This window comes from Pinus tabuliformis, chromosome 2_1 (assembly GCF_031772625.1).
Source record: "Pinus tabuliformis cultivar Carrire ecotype Pingquan chromosome 2_1, CPIR1, whole genome shotgun sequence".
In the NCBI taxonomy this organism is placed as follows: Eukaryota; Viridiplantae; Streptophyta; class Pinopsida; order Pinales; family Pinaceae; genus Pinus; species Pinus tabuliformis.
In genome coordinates, this window is record NC_142299.1 from 838,759,116 (window position 1) to 838,769,325 (window position 10,210).

Sequence of the window (10,210 nt, forward strand, 5' to 3'; positions counted from 1 at the left end):
TTGAGAGGATATTGCAGCAAGCATCCCAAGCTTTGGGATGAACATTTGCACTACATACAGCATGCTTACAATCATGCCAAGCACTCTTCCACAAACACCTCACCGTTTGAAGCTTGTTTTGGTTATTTGCCAAAATCACCTCTTGATTTCATTCTTGAGAAAGATGTTTCCATTGAGGGACATAGCGATATTGACAAAGCTCGTTCATTCATTGAAAGAATTCATCAAATACATCAGCAAATTCAAGAACAACTTGAGAAGAGTCAAGGCAAGTACAAGGAAAGACACGACAAGCATAGAGTCGATCATAAGTTTCAAGAAGGGGATGAGGTATGGTTGTACATTAGTAAGGAAAGGATGCAAGGAGAAGGTAAAAAGCTGAAGCCTATTCGTTATGGTCCATTCAAAATCCTCAAGAAGGTTGGAAATAATGCTTTTCAATTAGATTTGCCTTCCTACATGCAAATGTATTATGTTGTCAATGTGGAGAACTTACGTTTGTATGAACCTCCTTTGATTGCTGATCATGAAAATGCTGTTTAGCTGCCATCTATAGAATATTTCTCGCCAGAATTCTTAGATGAGCTGAAAGAAGATACAATCCTTGACAGAAGGACACGCACTTCAAGAAGGGGCAGTGTAGATTATGTTCGGGTTGGTTTCAAAGGCAGCAAACCGAACAAGGCAAAGTGGATGGAGGTGGACAGAGTGAGGGAGCTGTACCCTCACCTCTTTAACAGGTAGTTGAAGGCTTTTGGGGTCCAAAAGCTTCCCAATGGAGAGGCGTGATCAGGTGCTCATGTCCTAAGTGTTGTAAAATGCTCAAAATTTAAAGTGCTTAGAACTGGTTCAAAGTTGAACGACTGGAAATTTCTCGTCTTCCCGATTTCGGCATCGCAAACGGTTCGAAAAACGGTCGCCGTATGAGAAAGTTATGGCAAAAAGAAGAATTTGCCCATAACATTAGAAATTTTAATTTTTCAAAAAAAATTAAAAAAAGAATATTCCGCAGAATATTCCTTGGAATATTCCAAGGAATATTCCCTTTACACAGCCAATCAGAAACTGCCACGTGGCAAGCCCGGAGGCCGCCACGTGACCCCCAGATGACGTCAGCAAGGTGGTTGGGCGGATGTTGTAAAATTTTTGGTTGGATGGGGGATTGAACCCCCGACCTATGGTATATTAGCCAAATGCTCTACCGCTGGACCACGTGGTCATATGTTGACTAAAGGGTGGAGTTAACTCTTCAAAAGCTATAAAGTTGGTTGGGGGCGAAAACCAAAGGGGGCCAGCCCCCCTGTCATATGATCGTGACCGAGAACCGTGGGCCCAACCCAACCGCCAGCCAAACTGCCAGCACGAAATCCGAGGCAACCATCCAAACATTAAATGTAACTGCAGTTAAGTTGGCAGAATTTTGGTAGGAGCGCCAAATTTGGCGGAACCGCCATAATTGGCGGAGCTAACTGGAGTTAACTAAAGTTAGCTGGAGTTTTTGTAGGGGCAGCTAGCAGTTGGGAGTAAATGGCCATAACTTTGGCTAGGAAAGTCCGTTTTGGATGAATTTGTTTTTTATTTATGGTATTTTCGACCTTTTGAAGCCATTGGTGCAGGTTTTACAGCCATCTGAGGTCATTTTCAGAGGTTTTGGAGCCATGAAAGTTCTAAGAGCCACTACGGCCCAGTTTTGTGAAGACTGTATAGGGTTGCAGGTATCCATTGGAGGTGATCCAATAGTCAATCCTGAAGGATTCAAGTGTTATGAATCCATTTTTACCATCTATTTCTCTTGTAGATGCTTCTATTCAGCTGTATATTCAATTTGAGCATTTAATTGAAACAAGGACAAGCCCATTTGGGAGCTTTGGACCCAGCAGACATAGCCCTGGAGGGGGTGAACTGCTTTATCAACTTCTTTTGCATTTGTGGTTGATTTATTTTGCAGAAAAAATTCATTTTAGTGTGTTAAACAGTAAAAGGAAATAAATCTGCTATGCTTAAATGGGTCATGAACAGCTGAAAATTTCATTTGTTTTCTTTCTGCAAGACATGGAAATCTTTTAAACATGTATCATTCTGAATTGAATACCTTGCAAACAAATTACAAGTAGTTTCAAATTCAGATCATCAAGAAAGAGAAATATATTTTTTCTTCTTATAATCCCAAGCGATAGGTTCATAACCAAGATTAAAAACATAACCTGCAGTAGACTTCCAATCAGTTTCTAACCTAGTCATATTTAGTGAAACCAACTAATAAAGCACCCCCCTTAAAATTCTACATTAGATATATTAAATTATTCATGTTGTTTCTTTCTAATGGCTTTCATGTGGTGTTTGCACATACTTGGCACTAAGACCAACATCAAAGAAAATATCAAGATGGGTATGGTTTAAATATAAGAGGCTACCAACGAAGATACAATGCCATTAACTTCAGGTGTAGTACTAGAAGAAACAAGTTTGAATTTAAAATAAAAGGGAGAAGGGGATGACTTACAATATTCCATGTGAAATCAATGAAGAAGGTCACATTCTTACTTAGATTGGGAAACATATATTCCTTCCTTAATTTGTAATAATTGGAGGCAAATGAAATAATGCAAATAGCCTTTTATTCTATCATTTCAAATGTTTCTCTAGGTTATATTTCACATGTTATACATGTTTTGGGTCACTACCAATGAGGATAAGGTCACCAACATAGAAAAAAAGTATGATATGGCTTCTTACTTTCTTGGTGTAGATATCAGGGTTAGAATGGTATCCAAAAAATATAGTGTCAAGAAGAAAGATGTCCATTTTAACATTTGAATTTCAAGGGCTTTCTTAAGACCATAGAGATCTATGTTAAGGTGAAGAACAAGGCTATAGTAATTCTAAATATATCCATGAGGATTTTTTAGGTAGATTTATTCTTGTATATCCCATGCAAGAAGGTGGATTTGACATCCATCTAATGGACCTCCCATCAATGTGAGATAGCAAGGGATAAAAACAAGGAAAATGTAGTTAATTTTGGCTATGGGGGAAAAGTATTCATTATAGTTAATGCCTTGAACTTGAGAGAACCCTTTAGCATGTAGAAATTGCAAAAAAAATGATATTACTAATGAATTCGAACTGAAATCAAGAGATTACAAATTTCCTCTACAATATTGCGGAATGGAAATCATAACTTAGAAACACATGCAATGACATACAACCATCAAAACACAAGAACACAATGATTTTACAAGGGAACCCAACTGGGAAAACCCATCCACTACTTTTCATTAATAAAATGAGAATGAGAAACTATTACAATTTCTTGCTTCAACTCTGAAGCACACCCACACTATAAACTTTCTCTCCTGTTGACTGTTCTACTCTAGCCAACACTTAGCTAATTCAAACCTTTGTTTCCTACTATACCAAGAAATTGTTGTAGACCCAACACTGAGATAGCACTTGAAGTACTTTTCCTGTATGATGGACACCCTATCCAATCTACATCAGTGAAGCCTTGGAGCTTCACTCCTTCTGTCCTCTTGTACCATAAACTTTACTTGATTGTGCCTATAATGTATATTAACACATGCTTTGATGCCTTCCAATACATCTTGGTAGGCTTCACCATGGCTTGAATCAACAAATTAACTGCATAGCATATGTCGAGCCTTTTGTTCACCAGATAAATCAAGGATCCCAAAAGTGTTTTGTAGATGGTAGCATTTACTACCTCTCCTGAAGAACCATGCTAGAGGTGTGTCCATATGCTTGTAGTTCTCCATGTGAAATATATGAATTCTTTCAGAGGAATACTTCCCCTGACTCATAAACAACTCACCATCAACCTGCCATACTTATAGCCCAAGGAATTAATGCACCAAGCCCATGTCTTTCAACTCGAATTCTCTTGCAAGGTCCTCCTTGCAAGAGTGGATTAAATTCTCATCCCTGTAAGTATCAATTCATCAACATACAATACCAAGATAAGAAACTTTCCATCTATGACAATGTGATAGAGATTGGCATCTGCTTCACTTTTGGTGAAGCCCAATCCACTAAATATGTGACAATCTAAGTGTATCAAGCTTGGGGTGCTTGCTTGAGATGATACATGGCTCTCCCATGTCTGTAAACATATGTCTCCCTATCATATGTCTCAAATCCCTTTGGCTACTCTATGTAAATATCTTCCTCAAAAACACCATTGAGGAAGGAAGTATTCACATCCATCTAATGGATCTTCCACCCCATTTACGCAACTAATGCTAAAATGGTTTTGATTGAGGAATATCTTTCCACACCGGAAAAAGTTTCCTCATAGTAAATTCCCTCTATAACTGAGAAGCATTTGGCCACAAATATTGCCTTGTACTTCTCGATGCTCTAATTAGTTGCGTGCTTCAATTTGTAGAAAAATATAGAACCAACTACTTACTTTGGTCTTAGCACCACCTCCCATACATTGTTCTTCATGATGGAGTCATACTCCTCCACCGTGGCATTAACCCATATTGGTTGATAAATTGCTTCCTCAATTGAAGAAGGCTCAGAATCAATGAGTTTTGTCATGGGTTCCATGTAACCAATATACCTGTATGGTGACCTCCTCTACCTACGCAAGGATGTAGGAGCTCTCACATGCTCCCTAGCATATTGCACCAACCTATAAGCTTCTCTAGTTCTCTTCCTCCCCTCTCCAAAATATTATGGCTTAGTGGGTGTCTCCACTTAACCTCCTATCTACTCCTCCACATGTGGCTATTCCACAACATCTTGAATCTCTACATGAGGCTCCTCTGTTAGAGCTAGTAGCTCCTCCTCTAGTGGGATACTCAACTCTCTCTATAGAGCATCTCATAGCCTTATCCTTATCAAATTTGACGTCTCTCCTCACCACTATCACCCTGAGTGAGGGAAAATACACCCTATATTTATGTGGAGTCTCTGTGTATCCTACAAAGACCCCCATCTCAGTTATAGGTTCCAATTTCTTCCTGATATCCTTGGAGACATGACAATACATAGTAGCTCTAAAAATTAAAAAATGGGATACATCTGGGTTCTTCCGAGAGAAATCTTCTTCAGGTATGATCATGCCAAGTATCCTGTGGGGGCTCATGTTTGGAAAACAAACTACAATGTTGGATGCTTCGTCCCATAGATGAATGGAAACCCTTGATCATGCAACATAGCTCTTGCTACTCCCACTATGCTTATGTTTTTCCTTTCATCCATCCCATTATGTTGTGGGTTATGAGTTGTAATTAGTTCTCTTCTAATACCCTCTTGGCACAAAAGTCCTTGAAGGTGTTAGAAACAAATTCTCCTCCATTGTCACTTCTTAGGGCTTTCAATTTATGACCAGTCTTCTTTCCAACCAATGATTTTAATTTTGGAAAACACTTCATCCTTTTTCCTCATGAAGAAAATCCAACATTTTCTAGAAAAGTCATTAACAAAAATTACATAATACCTATGTTTTGTTGTAGAGGCTATAGAAAAGCGTCCACATACATAAAATTGGACTCAATCCAATATTTATCCCACTCTGTTATCTTGGACCTGGAAGGTGGGTTTGACATATTTCCCAAATATGCATCCCTTGTCGACATCACGTTGGTCAAGGGTACATTTTAGGAGACCAGTGGTAATCTGATGCATGATTTTAAAGGCCCCATGATGTAAGTGTCCTATGCGTTTGTGCCAAAATTCTCCAACATCTCGACTCTACACATTTTTTTCCTTGCTACTCAATGTAACGTAAGATTCCGCCTCAAGTTTGTAGATATTTTTCACTCTAGCTCCAATGTATTTCACTTTCCTGGCAGCTACATGTCTCAGAAAGGCTTTTCCCTTACTGAAAAAAACATCATAGCCTTTATCCTCCAATACAAATACAAAGATAAAAACATTCTTCATCCCAGGAAAATACATAACATCTTTCAAATGAATATGGGAGCCTAACTCATTCTTAAAGCGTACAGTTCCAATTCCTTTGGTACTGTACCTCCCATCATCCCCAAGTTCTATGTGCACTTGAGATCCTTCCCCTCTGGGCTACTAAATAATTCTTTGTATTCTGTCATATGGAATGAGGCACCAAAATGTAGGTACCACACACTCCCTATTATAGTGCTTACCATGCATTCAATTAGGGTGAATTCCAATTTGAATTGTGAGGCAAGTGCTTGACCTCCTGCTCCACCTGAAGCCTTCTTGTTGGATTTCTTGTGCGAACACTTTTTTGCATAGTTCCCATATTCATGGCAATGAAAACATTTTATCTTGCTTAGGTCCTTATTCTTTCCATTGTATTAGATGGACTTTGGCTTGCTTTGGACCTTCTTGCCCTTATATTTATTGCCCTTCCCAACCAAGGAAAAATTCTCTTCCTCCTCTGCTTTGGATGTTACTCCATCACTAGTATTACTTCAAATTTCTCTTGGCACCAAATAAGACCAAAGTCTCTCCCAATTTGGTAATTTGTCCCTTCCATTTACCGAGTCCTAGTAGTTGTGCCAGGATTTTAGAAGGCCAAGGAGAGCTAGGTTTACTAGCTTGGGTGAGGGAATATTTTATCCTACTCCTCCAAGTTCATCTCAAATCTGAGTGAATCTAGTGACGTAATGTGGAATGGTTTCATTTTTTTGTAATCATATATTTCTAAGCTTGTCCCTCAATGCCAATTTCCTAGCATGACTTCTATTTTAGAATAAATTAGTGAGGGTCTTCCACATAGAAAATGGAGTTTCTTTGACATGTAAATTCGAGACTATGTTGTTTCTCACACCCTTTAGGATGATTGTCCTAGATTTTGTGGTATCCTTCTTCCACTACGCTAACTCTTGTGTATATGATACTGCTAGTTTTGGAATGTCAATTTTGGTGTACTCCAAAAAACCATTATCATCGAGCACATATTCCATCCCGTCCTTCCAAGCTATGAAATTCAAGGTTCCCTCCAGGGCATACTCCAATCAAAATTCGTTGAAAGACTTTTTTCTGCATAGAAGAAAACCTACTTCAATAAATTTGTGAATTTAAATTTCTGAAGGAGAAGGTCTATTGACTAGTTTCTATTGTGACTTCAAGCTTTGATACCATGTATAAATTGCAAGAAATTTTGTATTACTAATGAATTCGAACTGAAATCAAGAGATTACAAATTTCTCTACAATATTGCAGAATGGAAATCATAATTTAGAAACACATGCAATGACATACAACCATCAAAACACAAGAACACAATGATTTTACAGGGGAACCCAACTTGGAAAAACCCATCTGCTACTTTTCATTAATCAAATGAGAATGAGAAACTATTACAATGTCTTGCTTCAACTTTGAAGCACACCCTAGACTTTAAAAATGTTCTCCTACTGACTGTCCTGATCTGGCCAACACTTAGCCAATTCAAGCCTCCAACCTCCTCCTATTTCCTTGCACAATTTAGGAGAAAATGAGCTCCTAAATAATAGGGGAATTCCTATTTCCTTGCACAAATCCCAAGGAATTGATCAGCTACTTAACTAAAAATCTTGTACAATCAACTAGTATACAATTGATTATTAGAATGTTCCTTTTTGTCCACGCCAGCTAGGCAATTCAAATTTTATGCATGTCTGGGCTATTTTTAGTTGATTGACTAGTTTAACAGAGAGATCAGTGAGTTAACAACATTTATACTACTCAACTGACCTTCGACTAAATCAATTAATTACTTGAGCTCAATTAACTGAGTTCAATTGAAAATAACTTAACTATATTGCTAAATTTTAGCAATCAGTACATGCACAACTCTACTCCAAGCCTATAAACTCGAATTTACTGACTTAGCTAGTATACAAGGCCATGTCACTCTAGTTAACTGCAATACAAGTCATCATGTTGATGTGGAAAATTGAATTACTCAATTTGACTAAGTGTTGGGTCGCCAAAATTAACATTCACTTTCACTATTTTTCACCTTTATCCTCATTTTGTCACCTCATTCCATCACATTATCAATACTACATGAGTTCACATTTACATTTTCCAAAGTTATTAATTTCATGTATTTAGAGTGAATTTATGATTAAAAGTTAGAGAAATAACATGTATTTTCTTATACCTAAAAGTGGCTTGAGTTTGATGACATGTGTAGATCATTTGGAAGATTCCAAGGCACCCTTATGTGGCCTCCCAAGATCAAATTCGAATTTCAACTCAAGAGGTGGACCATATTCCAAGGAGAAATATCAAGCGGATCTTGATGTGTCATGGGATTTGTATCTAGTATTGAGGGATAAGTTGAGACAAGTATGGATCTAGTAGATATTTAAGGGATCTACATTTATTGAGTAGATATCCCTAATTCATGTATAAATAAGAGACGCATCCTTCAAAGGAAGGATAACAGTTGTCAGTTATTCACTAGCATCAGATTTATGATTGTTCATTCAGCATGAATAATATCATTTTCTCCAAATCATTAGTTATGAGTGTTGTTTTATTCTTAAGGTGTGATAGTTGTTCATGTGTGCTCATTGAGGAATGGAAGGATCCCCATACCAAGATAAGTACACTTTGTTGTAGAGTAATGTTCATAGTTGTGAATATACTAGTTTTAATTCTGGATGTTCATCTTATTTCTTTGTTGTAAATACTTGTAGATAATTTCAGTATGAATTCATGTTATGGCCATGTTTTGTTGTGTGAAGATTGATCAACTTTCAGTAGCTAGTTTTTATGTGAGAAGGACAACCAAGAACTCCTAAGTTAGGAGCCTCTTCTCCATGAGCTAGACTGAACTGAAACAAGATTTACTTTCTTATATGCTTTCCTAGATTACATTTATGTGAAGATTGATTTCCTTTTAGTAGCTAGTTTTTATGTGAGAAGGACAATCAGGTCCTCCTAAGTTAGGGGACTCTTCTCCATGAGCTAAGAACTGAAGTGAAAACAATATTTACTTGCTTTCATTTATATGCTTTCTTTCCCGCTTTATTAGATGTTTGGCAATGTTATTATAGAAAGTTTGTAGAAGGACAACCAGGACTCTTGAACAAGAGGCTCTTCTCTATCTTCTAAAGTAAACTAATTCCATTGATCAAACAATTTTATGCTTTCATAAAATAGATCTAAATCTTTTCGTTTCAAAATAGTTTAGATTTGTAATATGCATTTCATTCTAAACAAACTTCCTACACATATTTCATCTGAGGTCCCATACATTTTGGTTTGCTTCTAAGTTTACAAAACCCCCAGGTTGACAAATTAAATGATAGGGACTTAGCATACAATTAAATTTCCCAACACTAAGGCACAAGTCATATTGAGCCTTTGTTGCTACAATTTTTAACATGGCATCTAATTGGGTGTTATGTATTTCAACACTTCCATTTGATGCATAATTAGTTTTACACACTCATTTACATTTGAAAATTTGTCTTCCTTTTGAGAGAATTAGAAGATATTGAGTATTGTTTGTCATTAAGGAATGATATTATTCATTCATTGTTTTGTTTCAATACAGATGACTAAAAGCTTCTACATTTTTTTTTGGATTACGTGTCTCTAAAAATTGATCCAAAAGAGAGGAGGCTTGCTATAACTATGAATGCACATGATGTTGATATGTAGGATCACTGAAAAGATTATTATCTACTTTTCATATTGAACAAACCCATTTTGGAAGTTGTGATGTTGGTGCAAGTACATGTTCAATGGAGTCATCTGGAGGAGGGTTAGTAAGCTGAAGTGCAATTTTATCCCCATTGTGATCATTTGAAGAAGAAACTAGAATAAGACCACAAGGTCGCTTGTAGGTTGAATATGGCACGAATGTTGAAGTATGTTTATAGGCTAAGATAATTTCATCAAAATTAGCACTTGTTCTAATGATTATGTCATTGGAATGATATTGAAGGATTTTATAAGCTTTGACATCTTTAGAATATCCAACAAAAGTTCACTCATCACTTTTAGGCTATAATGCTTTCCTTTTCTCATCAAGAATGTGAGCCCATGCTTCACCATAAAATACACAAAAGTGACTAATATCTAGACTAATTTTAGTCCATGCTTCTTATAATGTTATACTTTTTAAAGCTTTTGTGGGAGTGTGATTTACTATGTAATTGACACAATTTATGTTTTATACCCAATAATTAAGACCTAGTCCTTTATATTGGATCTTACAATTTGACATTTCATTTAATGTGCAATTATTCCTCTT